Raw genomic sequence first — 17,877 nt, 5'->3', positions numbered from 1 at the left:
ACTCCAGGATCTGATCCCACTCTTTCTAATTCTCCCCGTGGATGCTTGCCATCTTTTCCCTCCTAGAACCTGCTTGTAATCTGGCCTGTAGATTCAGGCCTCCAAATGAGGACCTCCTTGCCTTGCTTCAAGTCCAGTGAAGGCAAGCAGTCCCTGCCGGTGAGTTACTTACCAAGTCACCCTGAAGTGAAGGGCCTCCTTACTAGAAAAACGTCCTGGGCTTAGTGGAAACTCCTTGTGACCCCATGGACTGTAGCCCACCAGGTTCCTCTGGCCATGGAATTCTCCAGGCAAGAATACTGGAGTGGGTTGCCATTCCCTTCTCTAGGGGATCTTTCTGACCCGGGTATCAAACCTGAGTGTCCTGCATTGCAAGCAGATTCTTTACCATCTGAGTTACCAGGGAAGCCCTAAATCAACCTAATCTAACCAAAACTATTGTTTGTCCTTTTTGGAAGAGGGTTGTATAAAAAGTCTAAGTCATAAATTCAATCACGTGGATTTACATGCTGCTTCTATTGACAGGATCACAGCCTCGTGTTAGCAGCTGAGAGTCTGCTAACTCTCAGAGCCCCAGATCTCTTGGGACTTAACACTGCCCACATCAACAGGACAGAGGCACACACTTGTGAGCAGCTATCAAATTCCTGGAGATGACTCCCCATGTGAATCAAAAGCAGTTTGATTAAGAGCCAAGCCACCTGTGGGGAGTGTAGCAGAAAGTGCCGCCACCCCACCCTAAATGGATAAAGACATTCATGCTGCAAATCGGGGGCACCCGCACACACCCCAGGTGTGGCAATATTAGGAGGCGACAGTCCCGTCCAAGGATCCACGTGACTGTTGAGTTGGTTTGTCTGAACCAAGAAACTGTCTTTAGCAAGTATGGACAACCTCCTTGAAAGTAAAGATCTCAGCCACAAAAGCTGAGAACAATCTTGCCCCAGTGTGAGATCACTTTCTAACTTAAATAACCCCAGACCGGCCTTGGCAAACTCTCCAAACAGTTGATGAAGGCACTTGCTAAGGAAAAAAATTCAATCAATTTCTCTTACTGACATCTTTTTTCTCTGGCTTTATTACCACCCCAGATGCAGAATTTAGGATGAGGGCAAGAGAGTCCCAGTAAAGAGCTTTCCTAGTGCTAGAGAAGGGCTCTCCAGAAATCTGTGTTGACTTTCTGATTAACTAAGCTTCCCTTTCGGAGAAGGCAATGGCACCCCACTCCAGAACTCTTGCCTGGAAAATCCCATGGATGGAGGAGCCCGGTGGGCCGCAGTCCATGGGGTCTCACAGAGTTGGACACGACTGATGCAACTTAGCAGCAGCAGCAGCAAGCTTCCCTTTGGGCAAACAAACCAAAGTCATTTATTCATTACCTGATGCTATTCTATAAATTGTTATTCCAAACCCAATTCCTCCAATGTCCTCTTTGCTAACAAGACCCAAATACATCTAAATATAATATGCTGGCAGGTTTCTTTCTGATGTCATCTAACTAGATTTTTCCATTCTAATTTAGACAGCGATGAGATCGAGGCTTTTATTGCAGCCTGTCTGTCCGTCCGTCAGTCAGACTGGTAGCACATTTGCACCATACCAGCCAACCCACCACAAAGCCTGCCATGCCCCAAGGCAGCATTCAATGTTCTCCAGAACTTGACTAGGAGGCTCAGGGGGAGCATGATGGAAGAGGGAATTACTCTTGCCAAATTTTGCAGAATTTTTAAAAGACATCAGATTTCCCACAAACATGGGAGTCCTCAGAGTTGGAAATGAGATGCAGAGTGTCTCCTTACACAGATGCACACATGTACCATCCCCATGCTGCCTCCGGGAGCTGGGAAAAGGCACAAACGGGCTGCAGAGTGTATCCATCTAAGGACCACAGTTCAGGACTGGCTCTCGACTCCTTTCATGCCCGCAGGCTCCAGAAATCCAGACTGCAGAGAAGTGAAGGGAGAACATACAATCCAGAAGCCAAGTTCTTTCCCGCCTCCTTCTTGATCTTCAACCACTTGGCACTTGAAAGATGTTTCTCATTAGGGCTGATGCAGAAGCTGAAGGTAAGACTAGATGGCTGAGTGATGGAAATACTCTTCCCCAAGGCAGGAAGATGGTCCGAGCCACCTTCCAAGGTTCCACAGGAGATACCTTGGAGAGACGCTGGGGGAGGCCACCCTTGAAAGCTTTGGAAGGTCTATGAGGCTCATGCCCAGTGCTGGCCTGTCTGCAAAACATGCTCCCTGCCCTTCTTCCTTGTCTGTGGCTGAGATGAAACTTCCCAGCAGCACCTCTATGAGAGGCTGAAGGGAAGATCAAATGAGGCAAATAAATCCCTCCAGTGGCTGCCACATGGGGGTGACTCCACTCATGACCAAGCAAGCTGCCCTGAGGAATGACATCACTGGGTAAGTTTAGCCCCACAATGAGTCTGTCCCAGGTACATACATTTCCCAAGTGCCTCTGGTGAGCTCAGAGCAGTGCAGGATGGCTTCCCAGAGAACCACCTTTTTTTTCTTTATCTCAGTTGATCTTCCCTTCAGTCTCTCATAGACATGCTGCTATGAAGAAGTTTCATCTTAAACCCAGAGTTAGGTCCCGGTGATGTGGTGGTTAACAAAAACTAGGAAAATGCTGTGTGTGTGTTCAGTTGCTCAGTCATGTCTGACTCTTTGGACTGTAGCTCACCAGGCTCTTCTGTCCATGGGATTTTTCAGGCAAGAATACTGCAATAGGTTGCCATTTCCTCCTCCTCCAGGTGATCTTCCTGACCCAGGGATCAAACCTGAATCTCCTGTGTCTCTTGCATTGTAGGCAGATTCTTTACCACTGAGACATCTTTAACCATTCTGGGGAAGCCCAGAAAAATGACATAGATGATCTTATTTGCAAAGCAGAAATAAAGACACAGATGTAGAGAACAAATGCATGGATACCAAAGGGGAGTAGGGTTGGGATGACTTGGGAGATTGGAATTGACATATATACACTATTGATACTATGTATAAAATAGATAGGAAAGATGCCAAAGCAGAAACTCCAATGCTTTGGCCACCTGATGCAAAGAGCTGACTCATTGGAAAAGACCCAGATACTGGGAAAGACTGAGGGCAGGAGGAGAAGGGAACAACAGAGGATGAGATGATTCGATGGCATCATTGACTCAATGGACATGAGTTCTGAGCAAACTCTGGGAGATGGTGAAGGACAGGGAAGCCTGATGGGCTGCAGTCCATGGGGTCCCAAAGAGTTGGACACAACCGAGCAACTGAACAAACAACCATAAAATTGGTAACTAATGAGACCCTACTGTACAGCACAGGGAACTCTGCTCAATGCTTCATGGTGACCCGAATGGGAAGGAAATCCAAAAAAAGAGGGGATAAATGTAAACAGATTCCCTTTGCTCTACAGAAGAAACTAATACAACAATGTAAAGCAACTATACTCCAATAAAAATTAATTAAAAAAAAAAAAACTCAAGGCACATAGCTCAGAATCCAATAAAAGAGACCTGTATTCATCAGATCATCATATCTACAACTGAGATTTTCCAAAGTGAGTGGCTGATGTATTTGAACAGAGAAGGGTGCTAGGCAAGATCTGGGAAGCAGAGCATCTTGGTTAAGCTTGGAGACATTGGAGCCAGTCGTCATGGGGTCAGATCTCAGCTCTGCCTGTTTTGCTCTTAGAGAAACCTTGGACAAACGATTTGGTCTTTCTGGTGCCTCATCTGTGAAACAAGGCTAATAATAGTACCTACGTCATGCAGTCTTTAAAGGATTAAGTGAGATCATATTTGTGAGATACCTGGACTGGTGCAAGGGGAGGATGGAGTGAAGGGACACTCGCTAAAGGGCCCTGGGGGGCAGGGGGTGAGGGGGCATCATTCTCACCTAGCTGATGCAGAGAGTGGAGTCCAGGGAGGTGACCTGACTTCCCCCAAGGTCACATGCTCTGTGTTGGGGGTGGCTACCCGAACTCCCCACTAAACCCGGCCCTCTGCTCCCTCCATCGCCCCACCGCTGGCTTGGTGGAGGGACACACGTCAGGGGAGGCCCAGCCCCGGGCATGGTTCACCGTCACCTCCACAGAAGCAGCCTCCCTATCATAACATATCTCTGTTTAAGAAACATAAACCACCCTTTGGCAGCTTCTCAAGTAAATGTCAGTGTCAATAAAGAGCTCCCGCCCCTCACCCCCACTTTGCAGCCTAGACTGCAAGACCCAGCCTTATGGGGAAACACATGGGAGCTTACCCAACAGGTTTCCCCAACAGCCACACCAAAACTGGCAGGCCCCTAAAGAGCCCAGACTGGTGGAGGGGGGCCTCTCCTGGCTGCTCGTGCCCCCTCTGACCCAGCGCGGGCTGCCTCTCTCTGCTCCTGTCTGAACCTGCTGCCTGGGAGGAACTGATGTCAGTCATCCCGCCGGTGTAGCTGCGGGCCACCTCGGGCTCCCATCCCGGCCCTGCACAGGCCCTGCCTCCTCCCTGCTGGCATCTCTCCAGCCATGGCAGAGAGCCCAGCTTGGGAAAGCGCTGGGCTAGCCCAGTGGTGAGTGTCCCAGCCGGGTAACCCAGCCCCAGCTTGACAAATAATATCTGCAGCTTGTCTAGCCTGGCAGTGAGAGCCCAGCCAAAGGGCCAAGTTCCAAGCTAGGTCTTCAAAGGACAGAAAAGACTCTGGAAACTACACGACAACGGGCCACAGATCTCTATGGAGTTATCCTAAGAAGAAATCACACCCGGTTCCCAAACGGTGAGTGTAAATGGCTCCTCAAAAACCATTTGCTGTGCCTGCTCTTCCATTTCTAATTAGCAAGCTCCTTGCACGCCTGGACTATCTTGAGGCCAGATCATGTTCACATTCTCTTAAGATGGAAACTAAGGCCCTGCTGAGAAATACTCAAGGGCTCCTGAGGACAGCCAAGGTGGTGGGGAAGCAGGTGCTGGGCCCAGAGTTGGCAGAACAAGCTGGGAACTCTGGAGGGCAATCAGATTTAGCACCAGAAGACATAATAATATAAGAGCAATAATAATAGTTGATATTTTATGTCAAACATTTTACATGCGGGACTCATTGAAATCTTACAACCACTCAGGAAAGTTGATCTTGATAATTTCCACTTTATAGACAAGGAAGTCTGAATCTGATAGAGAAGTGCCTTGCCCAAGTCCATTCAAATGAAAATGGTAGGGACTTCTCTGGCAATCCAGTGATTAAGACGTCACCTTCCAGCACAAGGGGGTCTGGGTTCAATCCCTGGTTGAGGGGCTAAGATCCCACATGTCTCACAGCCAAAAAAAACAAAATTAAAGCTAAAGCAATATTGCGACAAATTCAATAAAGCCTTTAATAGTGGTCCACACTAAAAAAAAATCTGAAAATAAAAAAATTGATAATGGCAATGCATTATCCATGCTCCCATGCAAACCCAATATGCCAAACTCCAGGGCAGACCCTCAGTGAATAGTGGGAGCAGGAATCTCCCTGCTCCTCCTTGTGGACTGTAGGGTCATGGTTCTACAAGCAACGGAAACTAACCTCTTTGCTTCTGTTATTCTCACCTGGACCTCAAAAGCTTTAGATCCAATGCCAGATTTGTAAATTTGATCTATCTTCACTGGGTATTTGAAACTGACCAAATATTAGTCATTAGCCAGTTAACAGACAGAATGGGAGTTTTGTTGTCATGTATGGAGATACTTCCGAGCCATGCCACAGGAGGTCTACACGGCTTTGGGAATGTTCATATACTTCTTTAAGCTGTAGGCTTTGTATCTACAAACCAGGGGTAGTTATTACATTAGTGTGCAGGGCAAGAATGGGGACATGGTGGAGTGTACATCTGAAATGCAACAGTCAGCTAGACTGCAAACTCTGTGAAGGCAGGAAGCAGTTATGTCTTGTCCCTGCTGTATTCATAGCATCTAGTCTTCCACCTGATAAATAATTTGCTCAAAAAATTTCTGTTGGAGGATGAATATGCAAGGATGCACAAATAAACATGTCAAGGGTTACATATATAACCAGCAGGAAACAATACATATGACCATGGACAGGGCATGACTAAACAAATTTGAGGATTTGTATGAAATAGGCTGGTAAACAATCATTAAAGAGATGGGGGCAACTCCGAATGTAATCATACAGAAAGGTCAGCAGAGTATACCAATAGGAAGATTGTACAGCAGTGTGCCCTTACAGTCACATTCTTGAAATCCATTTGAGATGAAAATTTCAACACAGATATAACACAGGTGAACTTATAAATGAAACATGAACAGACTTGCAGACATAAAGAACAGACTTGTAGTTGCCAAGGGGGAGGGATGAATTGGGAGTTTGTTATCAGCAGATGCAAACTATTATGTATAGAATGGATAAATAACAAACTCCTATTGTACAGCCCAGGAACTATATTCCATCTCCTGAGATAAACCTTAATGGAAAAGAACATTAAATATATATGTATATATATAGGGAATTCCCTGGTGGTCCAGTAGTTAGTACTCTTCACTTTACACATATATATGTATATATATTTGTATACATATATATATTTATATATTCATATAACTGAATCAGTTTCCTATGCAGCAGAAATTAACACAACATTCAAAATCAACTATACTTCACAAATGGTAAATACATAGCAAAATTTCAACAAGGAAGGACAAGTAGAGAAGGAAATATTGTTGTTGGTGTGGGGGTATTTTCACTTTTTACCCTGTGCATTTAGCATTGCTTAATTTGTTTCAACAAAGAACCTGGGACACTTTGCTTATATAAAAGTGCAATCAAACTTATTCTTACATCTTAGATAAGTGAATAGAAGACTGCGGGCTTCCCTAGTGGCTCAGACAGTAAAAAATCTGTCTGCAACACAGCAGACATAGGTCCAATCCCTGAGTCAGAAAGATCTCCTGGAAAAGGGAATGCCTGCCCATTCCAGTGTTCTTGCCTGGAGAATTCCATGAACAGAGGAGCCTGGCAGGCTGTAGTCCATGGGGTTGCAAAGAGTGGGACATGAATGAGCAACTTACACATTCATACTGTCAAACATTTTAAGCACCATGAATAAAGTAGGCCCCACAAATGTTCAATCCCTTTCCTCCCTTGCTCCTAAAGAACATTTATCACAGCCCTGTATCACTGTGATCAGAATGAGACATGCAAAGATTTGCAAAGTTCTGCTTCAGTTGGTTTTGTCCCTCAGTGTGTGGCCCTGAAAAATCCGACAGCACCCAGCCTTCCAGAGTTTTCTGGCTTGGTCTTAAAAGGACGCATGGGCTGAAAGCACAGCCACTGGTTTGCCCCAAAGCAGAAACAGAAACTTGGATGCTTTGGCCAAATGTGAAGTCAAAGGTTTGGGTGGGCTCCTGGGCCATTTGTCTTAGAATTCTCTGAGGTTTTGGCCTGGACTTGATGTAAAAGAATATTCATTGTTCCAAAAATCCTTACCAAAAGTTATAACTTCAATTTGAGAAGCTGAAGGTCAAAGAGACAAGAAAAAAGGGTAATTACTTAACAAAGCAGGAGTGATTTCCTGAGTCTCAGGCCAGAGGGCTGAGCTAACAGTCTCTCGGAAGAGCTGTGTTCTCCTACAGCTAGCGTGGCCTCCATTGACTGCATTTGTGTATCTAATTAACAGACAATTGCAGGACTTCCTTGTCTCTGCTCTGTAGACCAAACCATCTCCACGCAGTCCCTGAATTTGGTATGGTGGTTACAGAAACAGGAACACAGGAAACAAACATTGAGGAGGTACCCAATATGTTTCTGGAACTACCCTAGATCTTTAATGGAGAAGATTTCTTAAAATTTTCAAAGCATCTTGTGAGGTAGGTTAGATTTCCCCCATTTACAGATGACTCAGAAAGGTTAAACACATGTTCCACAGGATTTAATGGCAAGACCAGAAAGGAAATTTTGGGTTGTTTTTCTCCAAAGCCCATCCCTACCCAACACAACACACCCAACATCACACACACACACACACACACACACACACACACACACACACACCTCTTCTCACTGTAACTACTTACCCAACCAGAACAGGTGATCATGGGTGATATTTCATATCCAATGTTTTATACCCTCTGAGAAAACAGCAAACCAAAAAACATTGTCATCCATCACATTGTATATGAAACTCTAATAACTTTCATATTGTTTTTGGAGTCCCTTGCATGTGTGCATGCTAAATTGCTTTAGTCATATCCAATTCTTTGTGACCCTATGGACTGTAGCCTGCCAGTCTCCTCTGTCCGTGGGATTTCCCAGGCAAGAATACTGGACTGGGTTGCCACGCTGTCTTCCAGGGGATCTTCCCAACCCAGGGATTGAATCCACATCTCTTATGTCTCCTGCATTGGCAGGCAGGTTCTTTACCACTAGTGCCACCTGGGAAGCCCTTGGAGTCGCTTAGGTGTTTGTAATCCTGATCTTATACCAATAGTCAGGCACTGTTCAACATTCAGTGTACGGCATTGGCAGAGAGCAAGTCCCCCAAAACTTCACAGCCTGGTAGGTGACTGTGCCCAACAATAGCAGTCACCATTCTTGCTTCTCCTTCTTTTTTTAAAAATTTACTAATTTGACTGCATCAGGTCTTCGTTGTGGCACATGGGCTCCAGAATTCACAGGCTCAATAGTTGCAGCACTCAAAGTTAGTTGCCCAAAGTGTGTGGGATTTTAGTTCCCCAATCAGGGATCCAACTCTTATCCCCTGCATTGGAAGGTGGATTCTTCACCACTGGACCACCAGCGAAGTCCTACTTTTCCTTCTTCTTAGGGACTATGTGTGGGAGGGGGACTCAGTTGCTCAGCTGTGTCTGACTCTTTTTGACCCCATGAACTGTATGTAGCCCACCAGGCTCCTCTGTCCATGGAATTTTTCAGGCAAGAATACTGGAGCAGGTTGCCATTTCCTACTCTGGGGAATATTTCTGATCCAGGGGTAGAAACTACTTCTCTTGTGTCTCCTGCATTGGCGGGTGGATTCTTTATCACTAAGCCACCAGGGATGCCCCCGTACTACACTTGGTTTTAGCCAAAAGTTTCTTCTTTGGGACTATTGAAGCTTAAAAGTTCCCAAGAGAGCATCAGCTCCAGCACCTGAAACTACAAATGAAGAAAACCACACAGAGGAAGAAAGTCCTTTTCTTAACATCAGATGACAAGTCAGTGGGCGATTCTGGAGTGATGCGTCCTCCATGGCTCCCTGACTTTGAAGAGCTAATGTCTGCAAGCCAATCATGTGTGCATTTTAACAGCTTTGTTGAAATAAAAGTTACGTAATGTTGAAATCACTTGTTTCAAGTGTATGGTTCAATCACCTTTTGTACATTTACAAAGCTGTACAATTATCGCCATCTAATTTTAGAACATTCTATCACCCCAAAATAGAAACTTTGAACCCACTTGCAGTCACTCTTCCTTCTTACCCCAGCACTGGATAATTACTACTTTCTGTCTGTATATTCGCCTTTTCTGGACATTTCATATATGTGAACCCATATTGGGTTAGCCAAAAATTTCATTCAGATTCTTCTGTAGGATCGTATGGAAAAACCTGAATGAACTTTTTGGACAACATGATACAATATGTGGTCTTATGCGTCAGGCTTCCTTCACTTACCATGACATTTAGAGGTTCATCCCCATTGTAAATATTCACGCTCCATTCATTTTTATTAGCAAATAGTATTCCATTAAGTAAATGGCCATATATTACCATCTATTCACCAGTTAATGTGTATCTGGGTTATTTTCGCTTTGGGTCTACCGTACTTTTACTCACATTTCAACCCCACATGACTGGTGATGCATGTGACATGTATTAAAGACCTTGAACTACATCTAGACTCAGTTGAAGAAGTGCCCTTAATAATTAGTGATGTCTGCCCCCTGGTCAGAGAGTAGAAAATTGAGGCATGCATGCAAATCATAATTACATCATTTCTTGTCCTAAATGGGCTAGTCACATTTCTCCCTAGAAAAGAGTTTAAAAAAGGCAAGACATTGCAACTAGGAAGAATCGCCTCATTTTTGGTGAAGAACATACCTTGTAGGGTACATTTTATTATTAAACAACCAGTGGTCTTTAGCATATTTTTCCAGAAAGGCAATGGAGCCACACTGTCATGACTTCTTCAGGCCAACTCCTTACCAGGCTCAGGATTGGCCTCGTTTATGTGGCCAAGGATTGGTGAATGCAGCCACAGTTATGGCCCCAAGTGGCTGATGAGTTAGCATTCCTGGTGATCGTATCAACAGCCAAGATTTTTCTTTTTCTTTTTCTTTTTTTTTGAGTAAAAGTCAGAAGGGTAGTTCTTTACTTTCCTCTTGGGAATAGAGGAGTAGGCTTAACTCTTTCAAAACTCTGGGCTTGCTGTTGTTTTTGCATTGTTGGCCATGAAAAAAGATGGGAATTTGAGTTGGCCTGATGGAAGAATGTAGAAATTGTGGTTTATATGAATACACCCCAAGCAAAGAACCTGGTGTCACTTTAAGAGCATGTAGAGAAAACATTGTTGATGTCAGGGGGAAAATGGGAGGAAAAAATCAAAGTATTAGAGAAGGGTGAAGAAGAGGATAAGGCAGAAATTTATAAATGAAGAGTAAAATAAACCATAAATGTTAAACTGGTGGTTTGTTAGCCAAACCCAGACCACAACAATCTTTCTACTGTTCAAGACTGTTTTTCAAAAGGAAATGAATTTAACACTTAAAAATCAGGAAATTTGGTGTAAATTTCCAAGTTTCCTACTTGTTAAAAAAAGAAAAGAAAAAGGAAAAAGGAAGGAAGAAAAAGGAAGAGAGAGAGGAAGAAAGAATGGAAGGAAGGAAGGAAGGAAGGAAGTCTGGCAAACGTTTGCTATAGCAGAATAATGGCAGCTCCCTGAGTCTGAGGCATGGATGCTCCAGTTTGCCACAGTCCCCACCATACCCTTTTGATTATATTCAGCAATCTGACAAGTTTGTGAGACCCTTTGCATCTGCAACACCTCATATAACTATGTTTACATTGGCTCAATCATCCCAGACATCCTGCTGGGCCCCTGTGTTACCACCTCTCTTTCAGAAAATGAAATGAAATGAAATTCATAGAGATTAAGCAACTTGCCCAAGCTCACCATCAGTAAGAGTGAAAGTTATTTCTCATCTCAACAGAGCTACTGCTTTTTCTAGTAAAAAATCACACCTTGGCAAGCAGAGAAAAGAACTGATTAAATATAAAGCAAAGAATGGAGCAAAACTGAAGGAAAAAACTGGGGTAGAGGAAGAAGAGGGAGTTTTTTTTTAAAGAACTATGTAATGAATTAATTGAAAATGAAACTAGATCATGGACTTACCCAATGAAGGGCTAAACACAAGCCTAGTTGGACACACATATTCTTTGCCCTCTTTTCTAGAAACAAGTCCAGGCCTCCCAGACAGAAAATGCTTTTTTTTTTCCTTGACTCATAAAGGCAGCTCTGAAAAAGCATTTGGGAGCTGGCTAAGGAATAAAATAACTTGTTCAAATTAGCAAACATTTTCCAAATATTTCTTAAAGAAAGAGTTTCCTACGTATCATTCCCAAACCTCACGGCATTAGCAAAGTCTCCAGGTGGCTCCAAAAATTCAACTTAGGCCACAGTTGCTCTCTGGTGGTATAACCCATCTCAGGGACTGATCCCAACACTGTCAGTTGTCAGAGATTATTGGGGCAGCTTAAGACCCTGTTGCCCACTTTGTTAGCCTCTGCCAGAGAACCTGAGATCTCCCCTGAGAGTCACCACGTGTACAGAAATAGAGAACAGAGAAAACAAGCATTTCTTTTTGCAACTTTGAGATCTATTTCTGGGGTTGAACAGAAGCCATTAAAACATTCCCATGACTGTGTGCCAAGCCCCCAAATTACTAATGACAGACATGCTGGCTCGAAGGGAGTCATTGCTGGCAAATAGCCCTTTGGTATCTTGTTAACAGTAATAACCCCGAGCCTTTCATTGAAAGATCTCAAAGCACAGGGCAAGACTTAATTGACGCCCCTCCTCAACTCTGTCCCTGGAAAAGGTAATTATCACTCTAACCCTCAGACAGTTTACACAGGGGTTAAATGGGCAACAGAGGTTGAATGATTTATCCTCGTTTCATAGTCTAAGTTGAAAGGAAAAGTATAAATAATGTCATAACTTGGGGTGAACTCAGATATGCGAGTTGGAACCAGTGAGAGAGTCGAAGCAGACAAAATGAGAGCCTGGAGAGGCTGACATGATTAGAGATACCTCTGACTAGTAACCCCTGGACAAGCACCACGTTCAGAGGTACTGACCCGAACTGGGTTTACCTTAAGGATGTTAACCCGAACTACCGAGTCTAGGTTAGAAGGAGACATATCAGAGCCAGAGTACTGGAAGGGTTGTTGCTCAATCATGTCCAACTCTGTGACCCCATGGATTGCAGCACTCAGAATTCCCTCTCCTTTACTACCTCCTGAAGTTTGCTCAAACTCATGCCCATTGAATCAGTGATGCGATCTAACCATCCCATCCTCTGTTGTCCCCTTCTCCTCCTGCCCTCAATCTTTCACAGCATCAGGATTTTTTCCAATGAGTTGGCTCTTCACATCAGGTGGTCAAAGTACTGGAGCTTCAGTCCTTCCAATGAATTCCAATGAATATTCAGGGTTGATTTCATTTAGGACTGACTAGCTTGATCTCCTTGCAGTCCAAGGGACTCTCAAGAGTCTTCTCCAGCACCACAGTTTGAAAGCATAAATTCTTTGGTGCTCAGCCTTCTTTAGCTTGGAAAGGGGACACCCTCAATATTGTGTATGCAGTTTCCAAAATGAAAGTTCATGCTTGGTTGCTTGGAGGAAAATAAGGGTCTTATCTCTCTGTCAGAGAAGTGGAGCAAGAGCTAGAAGTGGATCTGGTCCCCAAATAAATGAGGGCTTCATCCCAGTGGAGGATTTGAATTCCAGGCATGGAATCCGAGATATTCACCTGAATCTAGAACCTAAGCCACTGTGGAGATGATTGCCACTGACATCACAAACCTCTTCTTTCTTCTGTAAATCCTCATCTCAGTAAGTGGGACCTCTCCTCACTCATGTACCACAACCAAGGTGCAAAGGTACATCTTCTCCACCGCTTTTTATATATGACCTCCGCCTTCTGATAATACAATATATCTTCCAAATAAGTATTCTTAGCACCATCCCCACATGCTTTGACTTATTTAAGACCCCATCAAATTTCCTCTGGATTATTTTAGCAATCTCCTATTTCTGTTGCTTTTACACCTTCTCAAAGTCAAACAATTCTTTATGATACTATCCATGAAATATTCCTGAAACACAAATATAGTCATGGCACACACACATATATATATATATATATATATATATATATAGCCCTTAAACCCTTCAACTTCCCTTCCACGGAAAAGTGCAAAACAAAACTGCCAATCTAAAATTCTATACTAACAAAATTATATTTAAAAAATAAAGATGAAATAGTTCCAGATAAATAGCTGAAGCAACTTATCACCAGCAGAACTTCCATACAAGAAATATTGAAAGTTTTTCAGATAAAAAGAAAATGGTACTAGATGAAAACTTGAATCTATACAGTAGGAATGAAAAGCATTAGAAATGGTATACATTTGAGCAAACATAAAACACCTTTTTTCTCATTTTTTGTTTCTTTAAAAGACATATTTTTAAAGTAAAAATAATACTACTTACAACAGATGAGTAAATAACTGAATGAAAGCAACGATGGGAGAGGATAACTGGAAGTGTGTGGTTGTACAATTCTTACATTATTCAGTTAATTACATATGATATTATTTAAAGGTAGAGATACACTAAAGAAGCATATTGTATTCCCTAGAGCAGTTAGTAATAATAAAAGCAATAAATAGCTAATAAGCTAATAGTGGAAATAATAGGATACTAATAATTAACACAGAAAACACTAATACAGGAGGCAAAAAATAGAACAACAACAAAAAAGAGCGTATAGGACAGATAGAAAAAAGAACATTATATATCTAAACCTACCATATCAGTAATTATATTGAAGTTTACTCATCTTGACACTCCAAGAGAAGACACTGTGGGAGGAGGTGAAAAAACAATACCCAAATATATGGCAATAGAACGAAGCCCACTTTAAACATAAAGTCACAGGTAAGGGAATGAAAAATTTTGTACCATATAAATACTAAGGAATAAATTAAAATATCTATATTCATATTATGCAATGTAGATTACAGGATAAGCAATATTATCAGAGATTAAATTTGGCATTCCATAATGAAAAACTGATACACATAGCCAGAAAACATAGCACTTCCTGAAAGTATATGCAACTTTAAATGTTTAGGGAAAGTCTCCCAAAATACGTGCAAAACCTCTAAACCTAAAACCACTGTGCAGTGCTCAGAGATATGACAGAAGCCCTAAATAAAACAAGAGATATACCATGTTTGTAGATTAGAAGAGTCAATATTGGTATAATAATTCTCCCAAGATCAGTCTATAGATTCAACACCATCTCAGTCAAAACCCCCAGAGACCATTTGTGTAGAAATTGACAACTGTTCACTAACCATGGGAGGATTTTGTGTTTGTCAGTAAGACTCCAGTAAGTATACACCAATCAATCATTTTTAAAAAAAAAATAAAGATACAATGACAGCAATAAAAGTAAACTCACCAGAAAGTTAAAATAATTTCTGTGTAAAGGAAAGAAGGAGGTCAGAAATAACGTTGTGAATTTAAGTATTTTGCACAAGACGAACTAAACTTTAAAATGAAAGTGGCAAATTGCTTTAGGATAGCAATTAAGGTTTGAGTGGACATAGGGCTAAAGACCTCAGCTAGCTTCACTAATAATATAATTAATAAAGTTACATTTTTGTACATCTGAGTACTTTGCCTATGAAAATTCAGATCTTACTCCTTGTTAACAAGATACCTATGCTTCACACTTGAGGCATGAGGATCACTATGTTCTTGGAAGACCTGGTCCCCAGGAAGATGACTTGTGTGGCACAGTGAAGAACTGGCACTTGGGCCCAGGATTAAATTCTAATATAGAATATCACAGTGTTTGAAAGGGCCTGAAAATGTATTTGTTCCTCTGAACTATAAAAAATTGCTGGTGGAGAACATTTTGGCTTCTAGTAAAACAGGAGTTCACTGCTTTGAATGGGAACTCATTCCAGTATCATCACGCCTTCTTAAGATGCCCCCTGAGCTTGTGGTGTTGAGGAATAAACACATAAATCCAAACTTGGCCTGCCATAGGCCAAACACAGGGACTTTCACCTTCCTCAGTCTTGACACTACTTATAGTTGATTTTGCCTGGATTTTACAAGCAATTTTAAAAGTTGAGTTGCCATGTATGAATTAGATATTTTTTCCATCAAGAAAGATAAAAGACCACACTTAACACAAAAGCAGAAGTTTATATTTCTACGCATGAATTTTCAAGGCATTCACTTATATCCGTTTTTCTTAACTGACAAGGTCTTGCTTTAACGTGAATTCCGTTACACATCTTAGCAATACTTTATTTGATTGCTTTACTGAACACTTAGTGATATGAATTTGTACCTTTGAAGGAACATTGGCAAAAAGCATGAAAACTTTGCTGACAGAAAAAGGAACACTTTGAGGAGGCTAGAGAACAATAAACAACCACACAAGAAGTATTCTTAGGATGCTGACATAAGAAGGCTTAGGATGTACGTGAGCAAATAGTCAAGGATTCCTGGAGGAAAAGTCACCACAAGAGACTACGTCAGCAGCTGCATCAATCAGAACTTAAATAGTACTTTCTTAGCCTCAATCTTCAGGAGCAAACTACAGCTTCCAAACTAGCTCTACAGCAGTCTCAGAAGAAAAATGTTAGGAAAACGGGGTTCTTTGGCAACTGACTTGGTGCTGATGGAGCTGCTTTCAAGGTGTCTCAGTCACATCACTGGCAAGTTGATGATGGGTGTTGGCCCAGAAACTCAACCCAGTCTGTGGGTCAGCAGCCTTTGGTTCCTCTCTGTGAGAACGTCTCCACAGATGCTTGAGCTTCCTACCAATATGGTGACTGAGTTCCAAGAGTGAGAATCCCTCAGAGAGCAAAGTGAATGGCATGGCATTCTTATAATCTAGCCTCAAAAGCCACATCGCATCACTTCTACTGTACGCCATGTACTGAAGCAGTCAGAGACCCAGGCAGACTCAAGAGGATTCGACATAGACACCACCACGCTGGGCAGAATTCCAGCATGTCAGATGAGCCTGAGATATGGGAGACAGAGTGGCAACCATCTTTGGAAGACATAATATGCCACATGAAATGACTTTAGGGACTGTCTTCCACCTTTCCACCCCTGTATACCCACTATAGTGTGATTATCTTACACATAGAAAATAACTAGTTTTTTTTCTTTTTGTAACTGCTGTTTTCTTACTCCCTTATTGGATGTGCATTCGCTTATAGTCAAAAGTTTTACAATCATTAATTCTCATCTTGGGTGGCAGAAGACAAGAACATAAGGATCCCCTTGCCCCTGACAGACATTACCCAATCTGAACAAATCCAGTTATTACCTCTAAATTATTCTTAACACCACTTTTTCATGAAATCACTACCAGGAGTTCATGGTAATGATGTGGGGGAAATTGCTTTTGCCATCTCAGTATAGTTTCTGTATCTGGCTGAACCAGGATGTTAGAAGCTGGAGAAAAAGAATCTGGATCCTAGGGGTGTTAGAAGCTCAAAGAAATACATGAAAACAAGATAAATCACTGTACCACAAAAATATAGGATTGGTCAAAACTTTCATTTGGGTTTTCCAGTTACATTGCATGGGAAAACCCAAACAAAACTTTTGGCCAACCTAATATCTGCTGAGACAACAGCCAGTCTGGAATACAACAGGTTCAATTTAGGTTTAAGAGGAGGCTGAGGATGTCTATGGAGACACATCTGGGGAAATGTATTTGGAGCATAATTTAGGGGCTTAAGAGTTATACTATACTGGTACCAAGTTCAGGGTAAGACTGTGACCACAGTTCTGCTCAAATGGGCACAATGTCCTCTGCTCAATGGTCAGGGGTTGTATAGGGACCAAGCAGTGGTTAGGGACTAGTCTTTGAGATGAAGATCACAGAAGACTCCCTGCAGGAATTCCCTAATAGGAAAGGAGAAACTGAAGCATGCGCATTCTCCAGACAGAACAGGTTCCCTCATAGTTTGAATACCAGGTTGACATGATGAAATCAGAATTCAACAGAAGACTGATCTCATCTGGTGTTTGGTTGCACTAGCCATCAACAAAATTTGAGTCAAGTAAATTTAGCGTTGCCATGCCATGCTGTGCTCAGTCATGTCCAACTCTTTTTGGCCCCATGGGCTATAGCCCTTCAGGCTCCTCTGCCCATAGAATTTTCCAGGCAAAAATACTGGAATGGGTTGCCATTTCTACTCCAGGGGACCTTCCTGACCCACAGATCAAGCAGGCATCCCCTGCGTCTCTTGCATTAGCAGGTGGATTCTTTACCACTGAGCTTCTGGGAAGCCTAAATTTAACATCAGGACCATGAAAATATTCTGAATAGCTCAGAGTAAACTAAATAAAAAATATACAGGATTTTTATGAAGAAAAGTTACATACTATTGTCATCCCTCCCCTAAACACAATTAAGATGCAAAAGAATATGCTTAGCATGGAGCATTTTGCACAAAAGTTTTAAATATACAAAACAATGTTATATATGATTATGAGTAAATGCGTATTGTGAAAATAAAGGTTAATACATGCATAGACAAACTATACTCCAGTTGCATAATTGTGGTTATAGCA

General features: G+C 42.2%; 1 long non-coding RNA gene across 3 annotated transcripts in view; it reads left to right on the top strand.

The window, feature by feature from the left end:
• Window positions 1-4,046: 4,046 nt before the first annotated feature.
• The window catches only part of LOC147360239 (uncharacterized), a 35,318-nt gene continuing 21,487 nt past the window's right edge, over window positions 4,047-17,877 (top strand). The window contains exon 1 of one of the 3 annotated variants that reach the window (XR_015138635.1): window positions 4,047-4,763. This is a non-coding gene — a long non-coding RNA (uncharacterized LOC147360239). The remainder of the gene's footprint in view (window positions 4,764-17,877) is intronic. The other 2 variants (XR_015138634.1, XR_015138633.1) reach the window with 2 other exon arrangements.

Source organism: Bos grunniens, chromosome 13, assembly GCF_055505025.1.
Source record: "Bos grunniens cultivar Pamir isolate PY7600 chromosome 13, Bosgru_T2T1.0, whole genome shotgun sequence".
NCBI classification, from domain to species: Eukaryota; Metazoa; Chordata; class Mammalia; order Artiodactyla; family Bovidae; genus Bos; species Bos grunniens.
The sequence above is the reverse complement of the archived record's forward strand: the minus strand, read 5'-3'. Positions and strand labels throughout refer to the sequence as shown.